The sequence below is a fragment of the Pelodiscus sinensis genome, chromosome 14 (genome assembly GCF_049634645.1).
Source record: "Pelodiscus sinensis isolate JC-2024 chromosome 14, ASM4963464v1, whole genome shotgun sequence".
Classification (NCBI taxonomy): Eukaryota; Metazoa; Chordata; order Testudines; family Trionychidae; genus Pelodiscus; species Pelodiscus sinensis.
In genome coordinates, this window is record NC_134724.1 from 29,665,871 (window position 1) to 29,688,061 (window position 22,191).

Below are 22,191 nucleotides of genomic sequence, written 5' to 3' on the forward strand. Positions count from 1 at the left end.
CAAAAAAATGAGAAGACAGCCAGTTAAGCTTTTGTATGATGGGAGGCAATCAGAGCTACATCTACACTGCAGAGTTTTTGCACAAAAACAGCCATTTTTGCACAAAAACTTGCAGAGCGTCCACAAGCGTGTTCTTGCACCAGAAAATTTACAGTAAATCATAAGAACACATGGCTTTTTGCACAAGAGTTATGCCTCTTTCTCTGAGGAATAAGCCTTTTTGCGCAAGAGCTCTTGCGCAAAAAGGAATGTGTGGACGGGCAACAGGGGTTTTTTTTACGCAAGAAACCCCTATCGCTAAAACAGACATCAGAGCTTTCTTGTGCAAGAAAGCATCCACATTGACATAGACGCTCTTACACAAAAGCACAAGGCAGTGTGGATGTGCTCTTACGCAAGAACTTTTTGAGCAAGAAGCCTGCAGTGTAGACCTAGCCCAAGAAATTTTTGGGGGACAAAGTTCTGGCTGCAAAGTAAAACTTAGAATCGTGAGCAAAGAAGCCACCTCTTGTTGTTTGTTCCTACAATATTCAGAGGAACAGGATTCTGCATAAATTCCTTGTAAATAAACAGGATTACATCAAAGTAATGCATGAGCCCATGATCACCCTCCTAATAGGAAACAATGCACAAAAGAGCCAAACACTGGTTAACTGCTCATGTCAAAAGGGATAACACTATTAACATATTTTACAAGCAGATTGTGAGAACATGCCCTTGTCAATGAGCTTCCATATAGCAGTTAGCTAGATAGCTAAACCAATGGGCTGTGTCTACATTTGCACCCCTTTCCGGAAAAGGGATGCTAATGAGACACTTAGGAATTGCAAATCCGCGAGGGATTTAAATATCCCCCGCGGCATTTGCATTTACATGGCTGCCGCTTTTTTCCGGCTCGGGGTTTTTGCCGGAGAAAAGCGCCAGTGTAGACGCGATTTTCCAGAAAATAAGCCCTTCTCCGGAAGATCCCTTATTCCTACTTTCAAGTACTGTATATATGTATACAGAGAAACGCTGATCTCGCCTAAATCTTCTACGCACCTGTCTGATGGGAAGTGACGGTGCTTTCTACTTCATGGTTCTTTCTTCACCTGAATTGATGTGCACTTCCACTGGCTTGTCTCTGTCAGTTTCAGACTTGTCACTTATTTTTTTTCCAGATTTCTTCTTTTTAGGATTATCCTTAGGGTACTTGAAAGTAGGAATAAGGGATCTTCCGGAGAAGGGCTTATTTTCTGGAAAATCGCGTCTACACTGGCGCTTTTCTCCGGCAAAAACCCCAAGCCGGAAAAAAGCGGCAGCCATGTAAATGCAAATGCCGCGGGGGATATTTAAATCCCCCGCGGATTTGCATTTCCAAAGTGTCTCATTAGCATCCCTTTTCCGGAAAGGGGTGCCAGTGTAGACACAGCCCTGGTCTTTTGGTTTCCATGGCTTTAGCAACTTCCCTCTTGTCATGAGAGCAGGGTTGGGAGATTGGACCACAAGTTATCTTTCCTTGCACTGCCAGAAATTTGCAGGCTTTCATGAAGCCTGATTTTGCAGCTTTCTGGTAAAATGGGTGAGATCACACCCCAATCTGTGCGTTGCAGAACATACAAATACTCTCCAGCTGTCATCTAGAATATCTTCTACAAATAATCTTGAAAATCTAATTGAAAAAAATTTGCCCTACATTTATGACATTGTTTTTAAAGCCAACTGATTCATTCAGTACTTTGGGACTTCTCTAGACAGGGGCTAGAATCCTGGGACAAACAGCCAAACTTCTCCAGGTACAAGCCCAGTATTGTCCCTTTGTTTCTGTTTATAATCTAAAACTGATGGTAGAGGGAAAGGGAATCTAAGATCAACAGCCATGCGTAAGTTGGAGTTATATTTGAGGACAAACTCCTAAAGAACAATTAGGAATGCAAACTGAGAAGTGAGGGCTTCCTGTCATTTCTCCAAAAAGTTTCCGGACTCCCAGGATTGTCTCTCTAAAAACCTTATTGAGTCACAGCTGCACAAGCCTCTTCAGATTTAACACAAACAACTTCATCTTTAGATCAAAGTCTGAAATCAACTATTCAGTTCAGAACAGATTGACTTTTTTAAAAAACACTCATGCATTCAATATAATCAGAACTTCTTCTTTCATTTCTGAAATCCCCATAATATGCTTCCACCTGTCAGGGTTGGAAACCAATCACTATATTCCATTTAGTTTCAAAAGCCTTTTTCTATTGTGCATAATTAGAATAAAAACCTACTAATGAATATAGAGGTTTGGGAATTGAGTCTCCTGTTACTCACAGTTGGTGTAAATCTAGAGTCTCAACATAGATGCCAAATAAGTTTATCATTTGTTCTCTATCATGTCAATGTTAGTAGTATTACTGTGCTTATTATAATTTTAAAAAACCCTTTGCTCTTTCATAGCAATCTGCTCCCAAAGATGGTCTTGAACCTGTGGCATCTGAACAAGAAACATAGTAAGTTACAGTTGTGCCTTAATTGCTCAGATGTAAGAGACCTAAAATCTCAAACTTTTCTCTAAAGTCCATGTTCTGCTTTAAACACACAAAGCTCCAGTACTATTGACAAAGTTGGCCTTGTTATTATTAAGCAATCATTATTGAAGAGACCCAAGGCAAATGGATATGTATGAGATCAAATAAAATACAGCAAAGAATGTATAAACTCAGCATAAATATTACAACTATTGTTGAAACCTGGGCCAGTCCCAGTATTTCTGAGCAACCAGACACTGCTCTCACTTCTGTCCCTGGCAGGCAAGGTGGTGTAAAGGGTGCACAGGAGAGCAGAATTTGGCACAAGAGGTATAGGTCATTGAATGCTCAGTGGCACCTGCATTTAATGAAAGAAAGCTGAGAGTCAGGACACAAAAGGAGGAGGAGAGATGTCCCTTTGCTTTGTTTAGGCACAGTATGAGGTAGTCATTCACTGTTTAAATAGTAAAAACATACATGTTCGCATTGTTATGTGGAAAGGACAAGGGTGAGAATAAAATGCTGCTCTCCAATTCCCTGTCAAATGCTCCTGTTTCATTAAACTCTGCTTTTATCAACTCTCTCCCTCCCCCCACAGACCTACTTTAAAAACAAAAGTCTAGTTTCAGAAGCAGCACAAGTTTCTTTTTAAAATTCAAACAGTGGGCCATACCTCAGTAACTGAATGACCCCGCTGCTTAGCCCTCCTCTAGCTCAGCGTTTCTCAAAGTGGTCCACAGACCCACTCTGAGAAAGCTGCTACCCTGCAGTTCTGGTTTGTTTACTTACCAGCCCCACAGCCACAGAGCCTTGTGGCCCCGCTCCCCCTTGGCTGTGGTTCACTTTTTGCAGCCAATGGGAGCCACAAGTTTCTGTGGAAGTGTAGCTGATAAGTAAACAAACCAGAGCGGTCCGGTAGCAGTTCTCTCAGAGTGGGTCTGAGAGAAACACTGCTCTAGCACCTTACATCTGAGGATGGCAAAACATTTTGTAAATAGTGAAATAATATAATTTGGCAACACTCCTGGAAAGTTAACACTTTTAATTCTCAGAGTGTTATATTATCCCTATTTTACAGAGGGAGAAACAGAGGTTAGCTTATTTACATACATTCACAGAGTTAGTCAATGTCAAAGCTGGAATTAAAATCTAGTAGTGAAATCCTGACTCAATTGACTTTGATGTGGCCAGGATTTCACCCCAGATCTGAGTTCTAACCTCAAGGATACATTGCTTCCCATGAGATAGGCTTGGAATCACCAGGTAACAAGTAGTGGAGAAAAGTTAGCGGGGGGGGGGATTTGGAAGGGGGGAAAAAAAGTTGGGGGAGGGGCCATGTGCTTTAATTGCTGTGCTTATGCTGCCCCAAACTAACAACTTCCACATGAAACTCTACAATAGCCAGCCATAGTCCTTGCTACCGAATGTTAGCATATTTTGATACCAGCAATTAGGAGTTAAAGTAGCTGATCATTCCAACACTGCATCTAACCCTGAGTCAGGTTTTTTAAAATCCATGTTTATTGCCAGAAGTTTGTTTACATTAATGGCATGCACAAATACTTGACACTTAAGTTACAACTGGTTCCCTGAATGTACAAATACCAAATCTGTGAGAGCTATTATTGATATCACAAACTACATGGAAATAACTGAAGAAGCAGTAGTTCTGTTGTAGCAATAATTCCATGCAGTAAGATATTTTACCTACGAGTTCACTGTTGAAGACTTATGTATTGAAAATGTGAGTCAGAAATAATCAGACTGCAATAAGAAAGAGCAACCCTCCTTCTTATGTCCTGTCACAAGTTATTTTCCTGAATGTCTACGTCCACCTCACAAACTGCCTACACATTAGTTGTATGGATTCTCCTCCACCCAGACAACTTCATTTTATACTTTCAAAGATAAGTCTCTTCATAACCACTAGATGTCACTTTATTAAGGTTATTTTAGTAATCCTGGCTGTGATGTATTATTGGCATTAGCCCTTCAGAGGTAGTGCTTAGTGTCATTCTGATTTTAAAACTTGAACATTTTAAGACCAGCTAGCAGTTGATGAATCACATGTCTAATCTGAAAGCTACAGAATTTCCCAAATTTCAAAGACTGAAATCTCAGACCACAGTAGCAAATTGGAGAGTAAGCCAAACATTACACTTTACATGCTGCAGCTTAACGCATCCTTGGCTACCACACAGACCATTTGGTTCCAGAAGTTTAACTGTGATTGTGCGCCACCACATGGGACTAATTTATGCCTCATTTTGTAAGGCCTATTCAGACAATGGAATTACAAAACAGGGATAAATTTGGGCCTGAGTGTACACTAGAAACATGCCTTATAATGTAAGTATGTGATCACTGTGAAAGGATTTAAAAAAAACCTCACTTTCTATTCAATTTTTGTTCAGTCTGTATGATGAGCCACAGAACAAGTCTTCACCTAATGAAAAGAAACAAAGAAACAGATATACTGAAGGTAAAAGGAGTGTCACTTCCAGAGCATATTCAGTGTTCTCACCTTACTCCACAGTAAAAAAAGGTGCTGGCAGGAACTGTATATATGGTTTTAAAATGTTCCATTTGTTTTATACATGTGAGATTCACCTAGCATTGCTCAGGGCCTTTGACCATTCCAGTCAGTTCATCCTGTTTTTCTGGCTCATCTTGGTTCCGTCTTTTTTGACATTCACTCAATTATGTCAGTTTTGAGGACTGTACTTAATTTAGTGATTGTGTCTTTCCTGTTTCGTTTTTATGAGAAGCAATCCATTTCAAGTACATCCCATTTTCCTGGCACAACCAAACCCTTATCTTGCTTTAAGTTATGATAAGAGGAAGCTGTTATACTGAATTTGGTGGTCCCAGCTCTTACCATTTCGGAGGAGTTCTTGAACAGACAGACAAACAAATGCTCTAATATATATATATATATATATAGTAGGCATGGGGTACAAATCCTCTGCTTTCTGATGCGTCAACTCTGAGTCGCTGATATACTCAGTAAAACTGACCTGACAGTTTTAAAAATCCAAACCTTGCATTCAATCAATTCTACTTTATAGAAAAAAACCTGACCCTGTAGGAGACAGAAAATACAGCAAGAGGATGACTGCATTTCTGGGTTCATGAATATAGCACCACAGACGTGGGCCAGATTCCTCTTTTTCTCAAGTGTATATGTCTCAGGAGAAGTAGTGGAGCTACACCAGTGTGTGAGAGGAGTCCATGTAAGAGCAGACTCTGCCAACATGTAGGCAGCACAGGTCAATCCAAATACCCAGACTCTGTAAAAACCCTGTGGTAGAAGAAAGGTCATAAAAACCAAGTAAAACACTGAATTTAAGTCAACACTGAAAATAAGTGTAGTCCCCTTACTAAAGGGGCCTCTGTTTTTTTCTGGAAAGACCCTGTGTGCTGCAATCCAGACTACAATTCCCATGAGTCCTTGGGAAAAACAGGAAGGAAGGACTCGTGTGGGAGATCAAGGCTCTCCATGTGCAGGAGAAGAGAGGCCTAGCAGTCTGGGACTCTGCCCTTGGATTGTGGAAGAGAAGGGGACCCAGGCTGCTGTGGAGGAGTTTGATCCAGTCCAAGGGCTGTTGAAAAGTTCAGCTGCAGACTGGAACTGGAGGCCTTTGGAGCTGTTTACACTGGCCTTGTGCAAGAACAGTTGCACAAGAGGGCTTATTCCTGAGCAGGAGCATCATAGTTCTTGTGCAAGAAGCACTGATTTCACACATTAGAACATCAGTGTTCTTGCGCAAGAACTCTCCACCAGTGTAGGCAGGCAGCATGTTTTTGCGCAAAAGCGGCCGTTTTGGCGCAAGATTGCGCCAATGTAGACACAGCCTAAGTGTGTACAAGGCCAGCCAGGTGGAGGCACCGCCATTATACATTCATTACGAGCAAGGGACTGCAGCAAGGGGGTGGATAGGGCTTTCCCCAACTAAACACCATCACCACCGGGGTGCTCAGGATCTCCTTTTGGGTTAAAACCATCAGGTGCCCAGGCACACCTGTGAGCGTGACCTGCTTCCAAGTAACCCGGGGAAGAAAAAGGGGGTTACATAACATTAAAGTAAAGTAGGGTCCAGTGTTTATTTTTAGGAAGAGACTGTTAGATTGGTTAATGGCAAGACATTTATATTGCACTCATTGAGGACAATAAGGTTTTGCCATTGACTGCTGACAGCCCAATCAGACCCCAGCAAAGTACATTTAAAAAGGGAGGAATAATTATTTTAAATTAAATAACATAACTTCAAAACCCTTTTTTGAAATAACAGCAACAAAAAACAATGGTGTCATTTAACGTGTTTATAGTTTCTTTCATCCCAATGGATCCTAAAGCACTTTACAAAACTACTGGTAAACTGTACAGAACGCTTCAACTACTGGGAACGCAATCTCCTCTGTGAAGTAGATGGTCTCTAAATTGGGATTAGAGGATATTTTAGCCAAGAACACAGGCTAACCCTTACTGTTGTGGAAAGAGTGTCACAATATTTGATACATAAAACAGCCTGGTCTTCTTTGGCTTTTAAGGTCTCTTCCAAAACATTAACGTATACACAGTAATAACTATGCTAACTTTCTCAGTATGTTAGTTCCACCTCAAAAGCTGTTAAACACACTTCCAAAGAGTTAATTGTCTTACCGCCTCAGTTCGGCTGATTATTCTAGTTTCTAGTAATTAAGATTGCATTTCATGATCCTCAGAGTTATTAAATTAGTGTTTACAGTTCTGTATGCTACAAAAATAAAACATGTTATTTTAATTAAATTATTCATAAATGGCATTGGTTCCACCTCAGATGTATGTATAATGAGAATGGGACCAAGCAGACTCATCATTCATTACAAATGTTGATGTATTTTTGTCTGCTAATTGGAGATACATGGAATTGTTCAGATTAAATGCAAATCTTTCCAATTTCTTTCTGTCTGCTTTCTTAATTTCCTTCTACAGGCCTGTGCTCAGAAGTCTTATTTATTCATCATCTCCCTTCTTGGGCTTGAACCCTCATTTCTGGGAATATTCTCCTAGTCCTGACATGGTTTTTGGAGGCTCCCAGATGTGCCATGTTGCCTGCAGTGTTGCAAAACACATTGAGAATATTAAAGAGCAATGACTATTTCTCAACTCTTTTACATAGCAAGCAACACATGTGCTGTCAGTAATTCAGTACAAAAGGGGATCCAATTTAGTTTTAAAAGAATGATATATCAACAGTAGTCATTGCAGCTCCTGACATATTTGAATTTTAGATGTTATATATTGCTGTTTGCAGCCAAAGAGACTATTTTAGTAATGCAGTTCTAGGAGCAGTGAACCAAATTCTTCTATTATACTGATCTGAATTCTGATTAATCGTATTGAATCTAATGGGGCTAGTAACTCCATTTTACTCTGAAAATGAGTGACTCCAGATCAACATCAGTATAACAAAGAAGAATTTGGCCCTGCTTCAAGATAATGTTGGGACATATTTTCTGTCTTGTGAACCAGCATAAAGGAACAGAAATTACTGGCAAATTTCCAGCATATATAGCCAGTTCTTACATCTCTCATGAGGCATCCCTTGGGATACAGGGTGTTTCGGGGACAGAAAGGGTATTGAATCATCTTCAGCTGGTGAAAGCTAAATCAGCCCCTAGACTACTCTAATCTGCTCTGGGATTGGTGCAGAAAATCAGGGAAGCTTCCTGCTTGTGCAACCAGTTTAAAGCTAGAGGAGAGATTCCCTTAGAAATACTCTAAAGCAAGGCATGATCCAGATTCAAGGCACCATGGAATGAATAGCTTGAAGTGACAGGTTTAAACATACTTCCCTTTGTCCTCCCAATAAACATCTAACTCGCTGCTCTTAAAAATAAACAGGATTTCTTCACTTGTCCGCTCGCTTCCATTCTGTATCAACTCCAGAAAACACCACTAGAAGTTCCATGACAAACCAGAAATACAGTCCAATAGAGATCAGCACTATGGGCAATGGAGAACACCGCTCTTAGTTTTGTTGTTATTTTAAACCAGTGTTTCTCAAACTGTGCTCCGCGGAGCCCCAGGGCTCTGCGAGGTCTCCAGGGGCTCCACAAGGTTGACAAATTGGAAACATAGATAGGTACAACACATACAATCAGTGGACCACTGGAGCTCCGCATAAATTTTTTTGCATGTAAAGGGCTCCGGAGCCCAAAAAGTTTGAGAACCGCTGTTTAAAACAAAAGTTACATAACTGTTACTGGTTCTTGCCAATATCACAAAATATGCCAAGGTATTTAGGAGCTATTGTGACTAGCTCTTCATCAGTACAATGGCAGAGATGTCCCATTGGAATCTAATCTAAATCTGGAAAAGTGCTCTAAAGTTTAGACTGGGTAGCTAGGTAACGACCATTTCTTCATTTGACCCCAATCAATTTCATGCATAAGTGTTAAGGGGGAATAAATCCATACAGAACAAAGATCACAAAAATGAAACAGCTAAGGAGCTGCAAATACAAAACAAAAAAACAAGTCCACAGACATTTATATAATCCTAGGTAACGCCAAAACCACCACCAGCAGCTTTCATCCTCCTGGTCACTCAGTAATTGCTTACAATGGACAAATGAGCTGTACCGCTCTGGAATGACAGCTTTTTATTTATTGGTCAATTTAGCCCTGCATGATGCAGGGTTTTCATTTACAGGCTTCTTTGGCGGGCATAAGGTAGGTATTCTTTTACCATTTCCCCCCAAATCTCTGTCAATGCCTAATTTTCTTAGTGTTCTCTGTATGTGCTTGATATCAGCTGCGCTCTCTAGGATCTTACAGCAATTCTATGGCAATCTGAGTATAAGGAGCAGGCACCAATGGATTTCAGAGAATACTTTCTATGGCGAGTAGGAACTGGAGCTTTCATATTGGACTGCATAGCTCTGAATAGCAGGAGAGTGAGAAAATCTCTGGATTCACATCTTGAAGTTGCCAGTGTGCATTTGCTTCCGACAGACTTGAAAGTACAACTCTGTGTTGTTTGCAAATCCCAATGTCCTCTCCAAGCTGGAATTCTTCCAGAGCAGAGCTGCTGAAATTGAATATTTCTTCCACAAACCATTCCTTATCACCATTTCTTCAGAAAGCTGTATCTTAATTTTTCTGATGGTTAAAAATGCCACTTTAGTGATTAATTAGACTTTGCATGGTGGTAGTAGTCATGGTATGTTGGGATGTGTTTTATTTTATACTAGTAATGCATGCACAAAAAGAAATCATGGACTTACAGCTTAAAGGAATTATCGTTTTCACGTTTGGTTTGTCATTTCTGATACAGTTACTTTGAAATATTTCTTTTAGTCATTTTTAAAATCTATTTCCCTCTTTAGAGCTGCCACTACAGGTTTAAACTATCTTCTTTAGTCAATCAATAAACCCATGCTAGTGTAACCCTGGAAGGTTTCAAGTGGGAATTTTTGGGGTAACATCTCTTAGTAAGCATTTCTTCATTGATGGTCTTAATGCACAGTTCTATATTCTAATTGCCCTTTAAACTGATAATTAAAATACAGCATCATTAGATAACATCACCACTTCATGACAAACTGGGTAAGCTGTCCTCCCAAGAAGTATTGTTTGTCTCCAGGCAGTCTGTGCAATAGCAAAAAGCTACAGAGCAAGAAACTTATGCATTGTTGCTCTTGCATTTTTATAAAAGAAAATAAATGAGCACTAATTGTGACACTGATGCTAATAACTGGAAATATTTTGGATCATCTCTTTCATTTTCATATAGGTCCGCCCTTTCTGTGCTTACCTTGATGTGCTGTATGGAATTTTTATTATTCAAACACCCTCTAACAGAACCTCTCATTTTCGTGAATCGTCATCTTTGGCATCTATTGACTTTGGATTATTCCACCCAAACATCCAATATTGTGAGCATATTAGCTGACACCAAAGAGACGTAACACAACACATATAACAAGTTGTGTGGTTCAGCAGGTAGGGCTGTGTACTGACAGACAGAAGAGTGAGGTTCTCTTTCTCCCTCAAGCATAGAATCATAGAATCATAGAATAATAGGACTGGAAGGGACCTCGAGAGGTCATCGAGTCCAGCCCCCCGCCCTCAAGGCAGGATCAAGCTCCGTCTACACCATCCCTGACAGATGTCTATCTAACCTGTTCTTAAATATCTCCAGAGAGGGAGATTCCACCACCTCCCTTGGCAATTTATTCCAATATTTGACCACCCTGACAGTTAGGAATTTTTTCCTAATGTCCAATCTAAACCTCCCCTGCTGCACTTTAAGCCCATTACTCCTTGTCCTGTCCTCAGAAACCAAGAGGAACAAATTTTCTCCTTCCTCCTTGTGACACCCTTTTAGATATTTGAAAACCGCTATCATGTCCCCCCTTAATCTTCTTTTTTCCAAACTAAACAAGCCCAGTTCATGAAGCCTGGCTTCATAGGTCATGTTCTCTAAACCTTTAAACCAAGCATGAACTTGGTGATCTTCCCTTACAGGTTTCATTTTTCCCTGTATGTAACTGACATATCTTTGTAAACTCTTTTGAAATCTCCAGAGCTATGTCTACACTCACAGCTTCTTGCGTGACAAATGTGCAAATGAAGCTAAGCATGGGTTATCGCCAAGCCTCATTTGCATACCTAATGGGCCACCATTTTGCAGAAGAGGCTCTTGCGCCAGAAGGAGCTGTCTATACTGCCCTTTCTTGTGCAAGAAATTATTCTGGAAAATAATCAGTGTACTGGCATTTCGCAATAGGGTTTTTCTTGCTCAGGAAGGGGAAGTGTAGACAGCTCCTTCTGCAAAAATGGCAGCTCATTAGGTATGCAAATGAGGCTCGGCCATATTCCACGCTTAGCCTCATTTACATATTTCTCACACAAGAAGCCACGAGTGTAGACATAGCCGAAGTGAAAAGTGCAGTTGAAGAGTTAATTTTTCAGATTTTAGGGTCTCTACATCCTCATGGATAAAATTGAAGTGTAGTGTGTCCCTCTAAAGCGAGAATTTAAATATTGGCTCTTGCCTAGTGAGACAGCATGGACCTACGGGAAAGGAAAATTCAGAGATTCCACCCACCAAGAAAACCCCAAAGGGGAGAGCCAGGTCTAGGCAACATGGGGGTGAAAAAGCCAATGGCTGATCTGCACTAGCATGTTCACCATTATCTCTGGTGGAGCTACAGCAGTGCCAATGATAGTTAAGTTCAGTGCTGTGAGATGATGAACGAGGAAAACATGGCGGGAAGGAAGGAAGTGTCAAGGGAAATTAAATAGGATAAGTTTGTTGGTCATGTGACACTATTACCTTAACTCCTTTCATACTTGGTGTTCTACAGCCCTAGTGCAGTGCTGAGATGCCGTTATGTTTTTTTCAAATGCACAATACAACCATGTACTTTTAATCTGAAGACTGTTTAGATAAAGGAAAACAAAGAAACTAGAAAGAGCAAAATAGAATTTCTGCACCGAAGAGCAGTGTATGTATCATCTGTAGCAACTCTGGGAACAAAACGGCTTCTGGCTCTGTGCTAATTTTAAGCTGTTCTTGCAACTGTACACAGGAAATGGGGGCAGGCATTATGGTTTTTGTGGCTACATACATCACAGAACCAGCTACTTATCACACATACAAACACACGGTACTTTTAGCAGGTTGGCTCAGTCCTGGCTTGAAACAGGCCTAGGACCTACTTCTGCTGCAGCTCTGCATTTAAAGTGTTTTAGGAACAGGCAGCCTGGTTCAGTTCTGACTTATACTGGGTTTGGGAGCTCAGACCCACCCTAGACAGGGGCTGCTGCCACTCCATGCTACTGCCTCTTTATCAGAGGCAGCAGCACAGGAGGACAGACAGCCAATCTGCAAGGGGAGCTGGTTTTTAAACTGGCTCTCCTTGCGGACCAGCTCCTGCCTGGCACCCTGCACTGCTGCCTTTGATACTCAGGAGTGAGGCTGAAGAGCACTGGCTGCCGGCCCTCCCCTCAGGAATAGTTGACTAACATAAGAATTCTTGAGGTTACTTGACTATTCAATTAACCACTATTTAACATCCCTATTATGAATTGGACTGGAATGACCAACTCATTTCACACACGCTATCCTGCAATCATTAGAAGTCAGCAATTTTTGGTCGCCATCAGCTACCAAAAGGCCAAAGAGATTGTGTTTGAATCTTATGTAGGAAAACATTTGAGGTGAATCAAGGCTAAGGCCAGAGTCAGGATTGGTATTAATCAGTAGCACATTCTGGTGAGATTTCAGCCCAAAACAATACATTTCAGTGAAAAAAGTCTGATGAAATGATTAGTTTGAGAGACTGTTACCATCTTGGGACAAACTCTTGAGATTTTAGAATCATACAAATCCCGACTTGAACATGTTAGAATCATAGACTTGATGTTCATTTACTCTTCTAGTTATCACCTGGAACCAGAACTACAGAGTGAGAGAATTAGCAACATGAATTCAAATGTGACCCTACTCCCACACACCTCAAGAAATCTGGTGTTTTGTTCTTAGCCTATAGCCTACCATTAACTTGGGCTGCTTTCATCCATTGATCTACGGGCATATCAACGGGCCCGGCCCCCCTCAAGCAGGGCAGATGAAGCAGTTAAAAATCCCCCCCGCAGGCTCACCTATCAGGGTCTTCGCAGCCCAATGGCCAGCATCCGAGTCTGACCCAGACAGAGGGGTATCAATACAGCCCTGTGGCATAGTCCTTGCAGTGCTCCCCTATTGGGGCAAATACAGCCCTGAGGCCTAGTCCACAGGCTTTGGGGCCTTCCTCTTCCCTGGAGCACTGCAGAGAGAGGGGTAACAGAACCCGGGCCCTCCAGTTGCACTGGGTCCCAGCCCAGGGCCCTATTGGCAGTGGTTCAATCCATTGCTTGCTCAGCAGGGGGTTCTTCCCCTGAAAGTGCTGAGCACTCTGGGCTTTCAATTCCCTTCCCTGAGCCACTTCCTACCACCTCCCCCGTCTCTGGGGCCATCGCTGCGGAGGTTGCTGCTGGGGCTGTAGTAGCTGCTGCATCAGTTCAGGATGCATGGGAGCCTTTGGAGCTGGCTCTAGAGGTTCTTCCCCTGCAGCAGTGAGCCCCCAAGTGAACTGTCCCAGGGCCTTTTATAGTCCTGCTCACCAGTGAGCATGCTCAGCAAGGCCTTGGGGGGAGGGGCACTCTCAGCCAGCTGAGCCTAGCCCACAGACTGCTCTACAGAGCAAGGCTGATGTGCCCCACCACAAGGTGAAATATGTGCAAAAACAGCTCTTTCCTCTGTGGTTTCTCTGTTTCACTTCTCTATTTCCTTCTACTCTTTCTCTCTACTGTACCCTGCTGTGTAAGTGAACAACAGCAGAGTGAAAATGACTAAAATCCTGATCTCTGAAGTGCTCCTAGCAGTGCTCACTGACCGGAGTTCTAGGGAGGGCAAGTAAATAGGAATGGGAGACCCCCCCCTCCCCCCTCCCCCCCGCTGGCCTGTAGAGTGGGAGGGCAGTCTTCATGTCTGGACTGGTGTTTCAGCTGGTGCCTGTCCCAGAATGCAGACTTGAATCGTGATGTCAAAGGCCACAACTCCCTCAAACAAAGGATGAAAGAGCCCCCTATTCTACAAGGGAGAGCAGCAAGAAGATTGCCTCAGCTCAATAAACAGGCTGCTCTGGTTTTGGTGAGATTATTTGTATTATGGCCACACCTACATCCCTCAGAATAGGAGCTGCTTTACATCTAGCCACTGAAAACGACAAAGATTTGAGCCCTGGCCCTGAAGAATTTACAATCTAAGAGGACATTTGGCAGACAAAAGGAGAGGGAAAATGAATATATAAAAATTGTCTATTTGACTATAGGAAAAAAGTGACCATGATAATTATAAACAAGAAATACAACTATCCTTTTTTTACCCTTGATCAACTCTTTCATATAATGTACCAAGCCAGCAATGGATCTTGAGAACACATTTGGAGGAGGTAGCAAAGGTCTTACATTCCATTTGCTCATTTTTATTGCAGTCATACTCTGAGCTGATGAGTACAAAGATTTCACACTGACTCCTAAAGGGCTGCTTGTTATGTTATATCACTGTTCCATTTCTTATGTATATTCCACAGTATTAATTGAAGTTTGTCCGCATTCACTTTATTTCAGTCAAGCTACATCATCACCACAAAGATAAAGCTCCCTGACTATTCTTCAGTTTCTTTATCTTCAATTTCAGAATCCTCAGCAAATAAGTTATCTTGCAGTTCATATTACTTTCCATCATAATTAGATACAGCAATCAACAAAAGATCTCATAACTGACCCCAAAGGAAATGCACCAAGTTACCTGTTTCTGAGACTGAGTTCTACCCATTAGCTACGTCTACACTGGCCTGAATTTCCGGAAATGCTTAAAACGGAATACTATTCCGTTTTCAGCTTTTCCGGAAAAGTAGCGTCTACATTGGCGGCACGCTCTTCCGGAAAAGCAAAAAGCCCAGAACCATTTTGAAAAGGGCAAAGGCCACCAGACCTTTCCGGGGGCGGGGCCGGAGCTCCGTCCAGACGCGTGGTTAAAGGGGTCTCGCCGGGCAGCCGTTGGTCTCGTGCTCCCGTGTCTTGTGACCTCTGGCAGGGACTGGCACCCTTCACAGGGTCGGTGGTTGCCCTGTGAGTTTTGGGGACACCACCCTTTGGCCCCCAACTGCTTTTCCCAGTGTCTTCTTTTTTCTGCCCTGCTCTATCTGCCATGGAGCTGTGGGTGGCCATGTACCTCCTCGGACCCCTGTTGGACCTGTACAGGTGCCTGGAGCTCGTGCTGCAGGCTGGTGCCCTGGCATTCATGTACCAGGACGCAAAGATCACTTTGGACTCCCTCACCAGGGAGGTTCTGGCAACCGCTTGGCATCAGCACCCTACCATTGACCGGCCCATCTGGACTTTGGAGACGAGCACCGACTGGTGGGACCGTGTGGTCCTTGGACTACGGGATGACCACCAGTGGATCTGGAATTTTCGGATGAGGAAGTGGACCTTCTTGACGCTGTGCACCTGGCTCACCCCCGCGCTGCAGAGAACCGCCACCCGGCTGCGGGCACCCATCCCCGTCAAAAAGAGGGTTGCCATCGCGCTGTGGAAGCTGGCCACACCGGACAGCTACCGCTCGGTGGCACACCAGTTCGGGGTGGGAAGATCCAACATTGGAGTGATCGTCATCCAGGTAAGTCCCAGGGGGAGTGGGATGGGGGGAGGGTGCTCCACTCAAGGCCCAGGGAAACCCAAGACTCCAGGCTGGGTCGCCCAGGGGTTTTGGCCGTCCCTCCCTTGCACAGGCCCGCTGGTGGGGGGGGGCATGGGGCGAGAGGGGCCCTGGGGTGTGTGTGTCTGTGTGTGTGTGTGTGTGTGTGTGTGTGAGTGAGGACAGAGGGAATCAAGCGGGGGGACCCAAGGGAGCACACACTCACCCCTAGCTGTATGTAATGTGTTCCCTTGTGTTTCTCTGCACCCTTCTGCAGGTTGTCCACGCCATCAATGACATCCTGCTGCCGAGTATCATCCGCCTGCGCGACGTCAATGAGACCATGGCCAGCTTCGCTGCCCTCGGGTTCCCCAACTGCGGGGGAGCCCTGGACGCCACCCACATAGCCATCCGGGCCCCGGAGCATCGAGCAGCCCACTTTATGAACAGAAAGGGGTACTGCTCCATCGTCCTGCAGGCCCTCGTGGATCACCGGGGCCGCTTCCTGGACATCTACGGTGGCTGCATCCTCCGGAACTCAGGACTGTTTCAGAGGTTGGAGGCGGGCACCTACTTCCCCTGGCGGGACTTGACTGTTGGGGATGTGCCGATGCCCATCTGCATCGTCGGTGACGCGGCCTACCCCCTGGTGCCCTGGCTCATGCGGCCCTACACGGGGCAGCCGGACCAGAACCAGGCCGGTTCAACAACCGCCTCAACCGGGCCCGAAACCCAGTGGAGCTGGCGTTTGGACGCTTAAAAGCCTGCTTCCGTTGTTTGCTCACCCGTCTCGACATGGGTGAGCAGAATGCAACGGAGGTGCTGGCCGCATGCTGCGTGCTCAACAATATTGTGGAGCGCAGTGGGGAGGTCTTCCTCCCTGCATGGGTGGCAGCTGAGGCACAGACCTTGGACCAGCCTGCCACAGCTGCCATCCGCCAGGTGGCCAGCGCATTAGGGAGGCTCTGGTGGACATGTTTGCCCAAGCCCCGTAGCAGGGTCGCTTGGGTCACCCCAGAGTACTCTGTCCCAGCTCCTACCCTTCCCCACCTCCTCCCCTTACCTCCTCCCCCCCCCCCCCCCCATAGTATAGTAAAGCGTCGGGTCACAGCACATCGGCCGTCATCAAGTCTGTTCGTCGGGTGCGTCGGGCGTAGTTAGGGTTTTTCTTTTAAGTTAGGCTAGGGTTTAGGCCACCATCGCCGTCCTGAAGAACAGGCAACAGGATTTGGGACTTGTGCAGAAGGCTCACATCAGTGCCATCTTCGATGGATCTCCTGGATTTTCCTCTCCTGAGGCCCGGAAGGACCAAAGGATTGAGGTGGCCAGCAACACCACAGTCATCCGTCGAGGGATCTCCTGGCTGTTCCTCTCCTGAGGCCCGGAAGGACCAAAGGATTGAGGTGGCCAGCTTCGCTGTCATCGTCCGTCGAGGGATCTCCTGGCTCTTCCTCTCCTGAGGCCCGGAAGGACCAAAGGATTGAGGTGGCCAGCTTCGCTGTCATCGTCCGTCGAGGGATCTCCTGGCTCTTCCTCTCCTGAGGCCCGGAAGGACCAAAGGATTGAGGTGGCCAGCTTCGCTGTCATCGTCCGTCGAGGGATCTCCTGGCTCTTTCTCTCCTGAGGCCCGGAAGGACCAAAGGATTGAGGTGGCCAGCAACACCACAATCATCCTCCCTGCGCCTAGACTATGTTTTAGATTCTGTACTATACAGGGGTATGTCTACACTACCCCACTAGTTCGAACTAGCGGGGTAATGTAGGCATACCGCACTTGCAAATGAAGCCCGGGATTTGAATTTCCCGGGCTTCATTTGCATAAGCCGGGCGCCGCCATTTTTAAATCCCGGCTGGTTCGAACCCCGTGCCGCGAGGAGTAACGGTAGTTCGAACTAGGAAGCCTAGTTCGAACTACCTAGTTCGTGCTGCGTGTAGCCGCGTGGCATGGGGTTCGAACCAGCCGGGATTTTAAAATGGCGGCGCCCGGCTTATGCAAATGAAGCCCGGGAAATTCAAATCCCGGGCTTCATTTGCAAGTGCGTTATGCCTACATTACCCCACTAGTTCAAACTAGCAGGGTAGTGTAGACATACCCCTGCATCTTTTAACCATTTCTGCTTGTTTGTTGCTATGTAAAATATAGTTTGTGGTTTACATCTTTACTGAAAAGTCTCAGTATTTCTTTATGCGCCGCAAACCAATGACCATTGAAAAAGGCCCCCCCCCCCAGTGATAGAGTCATGAATTTGTTGTCCACAGTTTGTAACCCTGTTAAATTGAAGTGGCTAATTGGCATCTCACATAATTTCCGTACAGTTACTAGAGGAACACAATAACCACACAAGATTCAAATGAAAACAGAACTTTCTATTTACAAAGGAGGGAGGGACCTTTAACCGGGAGAAGGAGGGAGGGGACCTTTAACTGGGAGAAGGAGGGGGGCAGTTACTGGGACGGGTGGCCCCTGCGAGCGCCCCTCTGGGGGCGGACCTGCCCACACTGGGCAGACCGCGTCGGGGCAGCCTGCACACTGAGGTGCCCACGAGTAGGAGCACGAGTAGGAACACGAGCAGGAGCACGAGCAGGGTCAGGGTCAGGAGCAGGAGCAGGAGCACAGTCAGGGCCAGGAGCAGGAGCACGGTCAGGAGCAGGGGCAGGGGCAGGGGCAGGAGCAGGAGCAGGGAGAGGAGCAGGAGCAGGGAGAGGAGCAGGGATAGGAGGGGGCATGGGCTGTGCTCCCGGAGGGATGGCGGGGGCATGCGGTCCGGCCATGCCGTAGTGGATGGCATGTATTAAATGTGCCGTCAGGGTGTCCATTGTGGCGCGCATCTCGCGGCATTCCTCCAGGAACGCAGCCCATCCCTCCTGCTGCCACTCCTGGTCCCCCTGCACACGCTCCGCAATGGAGGTCTGGATCTCCTCCACCACGGTGACATGACGCCGAAGCAGCTGGTCCCGGTGTCGGAGCCTGTGCCTCCAGGCTTGGGCAGCTGGGGGTGCCGCTGCTGCTGGAGTCGCGGGTCTGGTGCTGGGTCCCGCTGCAGGGAAGAGAAGAAAGGACGGGTCAGTCAGGCAGGCCGTCCACTGTCCCCACACCTCCATGCCCTCCACCCCGGAACTCAGGTGACCGCACAGTTGTGGCTTGGGCCCACTCGGTTCCCCTCCTGCTCCCGTGTTGTATGTTGGCAAGGAGGACCGCCCCTGGGAGTAGGGTCCTCCCTCCAGTATTGTAAGCACCGGTCTGTATCCTGGCCCCGTGCAGGGCGGGAGGGTGCTTGTGCTGCATTCACCTGTGGAACTCCCTGCCGGTGGACACTGTGAAAACCTTAGGGCTAATCAGTGGTGTTTGACAGGGAGTGAGATGCATCCCCACGGCAGTGCCTAGGAGCACACCTGTCAGTGGCGGTCTGGGCTCTCAGATCCCCTCGCGTGGGTTATCTCCTGGACAGAACCAGAAGGGTGACTGGGTGGGGGGATGTCCCATCCTTGCAGCAAAACTCAGGGGCCCTTCTCCCTCACACTATCCCTCCCGCAAGCCTGGTAGTCCAGGGACAGGTGTGGCCACAGTGGGGACTTCCCTCGGGGAACCTGCCAAGGCACTGGGAGCAGGTGAGGGGCTCGGTGGGGGTCCATGGTCACAGGACTGTGACGCTGCGCTTATCCCAGGAGCAGCTGGCTGTGCCTCACAGCCAGGCATGGGACAGTGTGCTGTTCCCTGGGCTGCACCCCTTGGTGGAGCTGCGGGCTCTGGGCTGAGTCCCTGGGGCCCTGGCCGTTTCCAGCCGGCATCTACCCTTCCCCCTGGTCCCGCCGAATGTGTGCGAGGAGCATGGTCCCAGGCATGCCCTGCAGCTGCCTGCCACGGCCACCTGCCACTCGGTCACCAGGCTGCACGTGCTTGCACATGCTTCTAACTGCCTCATGCTACGCAGCGTGCAGCTCACGTGGCCTGAGTGACCTGCTCTCCCCCTCCCCCTCCGGGCACCTGGCTCTCCCTCCCCCCCGCCCTCCGCCCCCCGCCCTTTGGGAGTGTAACCTGCAAAGACTCACCAGTGGGTTCCTCCCCGGCCACAGAGGAGCTGCTGGAGGGGGCCTGCTGGGTGGCAACGCGCCTCCTCTCCCGACGCGCCGCCGCTCTCGTCTTCCTCCTCCGGCTCGGTGGGACGGTTGATGGGGGGGTGCTGGCAGGTGTCCACAGGGACAGGTGGGGCTTGCGGGGCTGGCTCGCCCAGAAAAGAGTGCATCCTCTCAAAATAGGGGCAGGCATCGGGTCCTGCTCCCCTCCGTGGCCCGCACGTACCCCAGCCGCAGCTCCTTCACCTTGGAGCGCACCTGCTCGCAGTTGCGGCTGGGGTGGCCTTGCTGGGCCAGGTTCCATGCCAGCCGGGTGTACAGCTCGGCGTTCCGGCAGCGGGACTGCAGGTCATGGAGACCCTCCTCTTCCTCCCACAAGTCCAGGAGGGTCTCCAGCTCCCTGGGGGTCCAGGATGGGGCCCTGCGTTTCCGGCCCCTGGGGGCTTCCTCCCCTGCCCCGGGTGACGGTGGCTGACGACCACCTGGAGCTGCCATGCCTGCGCTGAGGTGGCTGGGCAGCACAGTTGCCACATGGCAGAGCTGGGAAGGGTGGTCTCCGGGGGGCTCCTGCCACGTGCGGCCAGTAGCGTGTGGGCTCTTTAAGCCCTCGGGTAACGCGGAAGTCTGCAGCTTCTACGGGGTCTCCCGCCGTCCAAACCGCTTTTTTACGTTTCTTCTGCTTTTCCAGAAAAGCTGTCTACACTGGCCCTTTTCCGGAAAAGCTTTTCCGGAAAAAGGACTTATGCCCGAGCAGGAGCAGCGTACGGTTTCCGGAATAGCGGCTGATTTTGTACAGTACAGCGTCGATGCTTTTCCGGAAATTCAAGCGGCCAGTGTAGACAGCTCGCAGCTTATTCCGGAAAAGCGGCTGCTTTTGTACAGTACAGCGTCGATGCTTTTCCGGAAATTCAAGCGGCCAGTGTAGACAGCTCACAGCTTATTCCGGAAAAGCGGCTGCTTTTCCGGAATAAGTGGCCCAGTGTAGACACACCTATTAAGTATTTTCCTCTTTCACTATACCATGGGATCTTAAATGATTTTTTAAATGTAAATTTATTCTGCATTATAGCCTCTATATTTGGTGTGCATGGCATGGCAGTGTTATTGTATCCTTGAAGAAATGCAAGCAGTTAATAAACTAAGATCTCCTTCTTCAGCTTTATTGGCTCATTTAAAATTAAGTTCAAGGTATTCCTTCGTAGTATCCTGCAAACCAGACTACTATATTCTCAGTCACAACTGATCTTCAGACAAGTAGGCTTGCCAGCCTATCCTAACCTTTATCATGAATTCTGATTTCGTTTGTCCTAGAATCTGCTCAGTAAACACCACATTAGGATTTAATTTTACCCGTTTTCCTGAAAATTCAAGGTATAAATTATTTGGACCTGTATGATATTCCAGTGTTTAGACATCTTTTTCCAGTCTCATCTACATATTAACTAACACTTCCTCTGTCCTACCAGGAACCTGATCTTTGCCATACATTGTTCTTTATCCTTTCATTCCATTTTAAACAGTGGGAACGAATTGTTCTTCAAGGGCTATAAAGTGACATAACATCCATTAGCTTCAGTGGGAGCAGAATTTGGCCTTAAGTCTACCACCTCCTTACCTTCAATCTCTGCTTACCCACTATAATGAGAGGCCCTGTTAGATATAGATGAGTGATGTGGCTGTCTCACACGGAGAATAACCTTTAGTTCATGGTGGTAGAGGCTTGTGTTTTTGCAGTTTAAAAATAAATCCAAGTTGCTCTCCTGGATCCCCGTTTCTATGTGAGATGTATATGGTAATTATGTGTCACCACATGGATTATTATACAAGAGATCTTTGGGCAAATATTTTAAGAACTGTCAATTCTGTGGTATTGTCCCTTTAGAAGTATGGAAATATTGTGGCTTCTATTGTGAAATCCACAAAATAGTGACATTAGCTGGAGACCAGTATTTGCTGGCACTAAGGTGTGAATTTCATCAACGTTTGTTTGAAAGCTTCACTTTACGTGAAAAAATCATGTCAAACTGATCTGCTTTAGGAGAAAGGGAGAGTTCTCGTTTTGTTACATATTCTAATCTAACAGGATATGTCTACACTACAAAATTAATTCGAACTAACGGACGTTAGTTCGAATTAACTTTGATAGGCGCTACACTAGCGCTCCGCTAGTTCAAACTTAATTCGAACTAGCGGAGCGCTTAGTTCGAACTAGGTAAACCTCATTGCACGAGGACTAAGCCTAGTTCAAACTTACTAGTTCGAATTAAGGGCTGTGTAGCCCCTTAATTCAAACTAGTGGGAGGCTAGCCCTCCCCAGCTTTCCCTGGTGGCCACTCTGGCCAACACCAGGAAAACTCTATTGCCCCCCTCCCGGCCCAGGACCCCTTA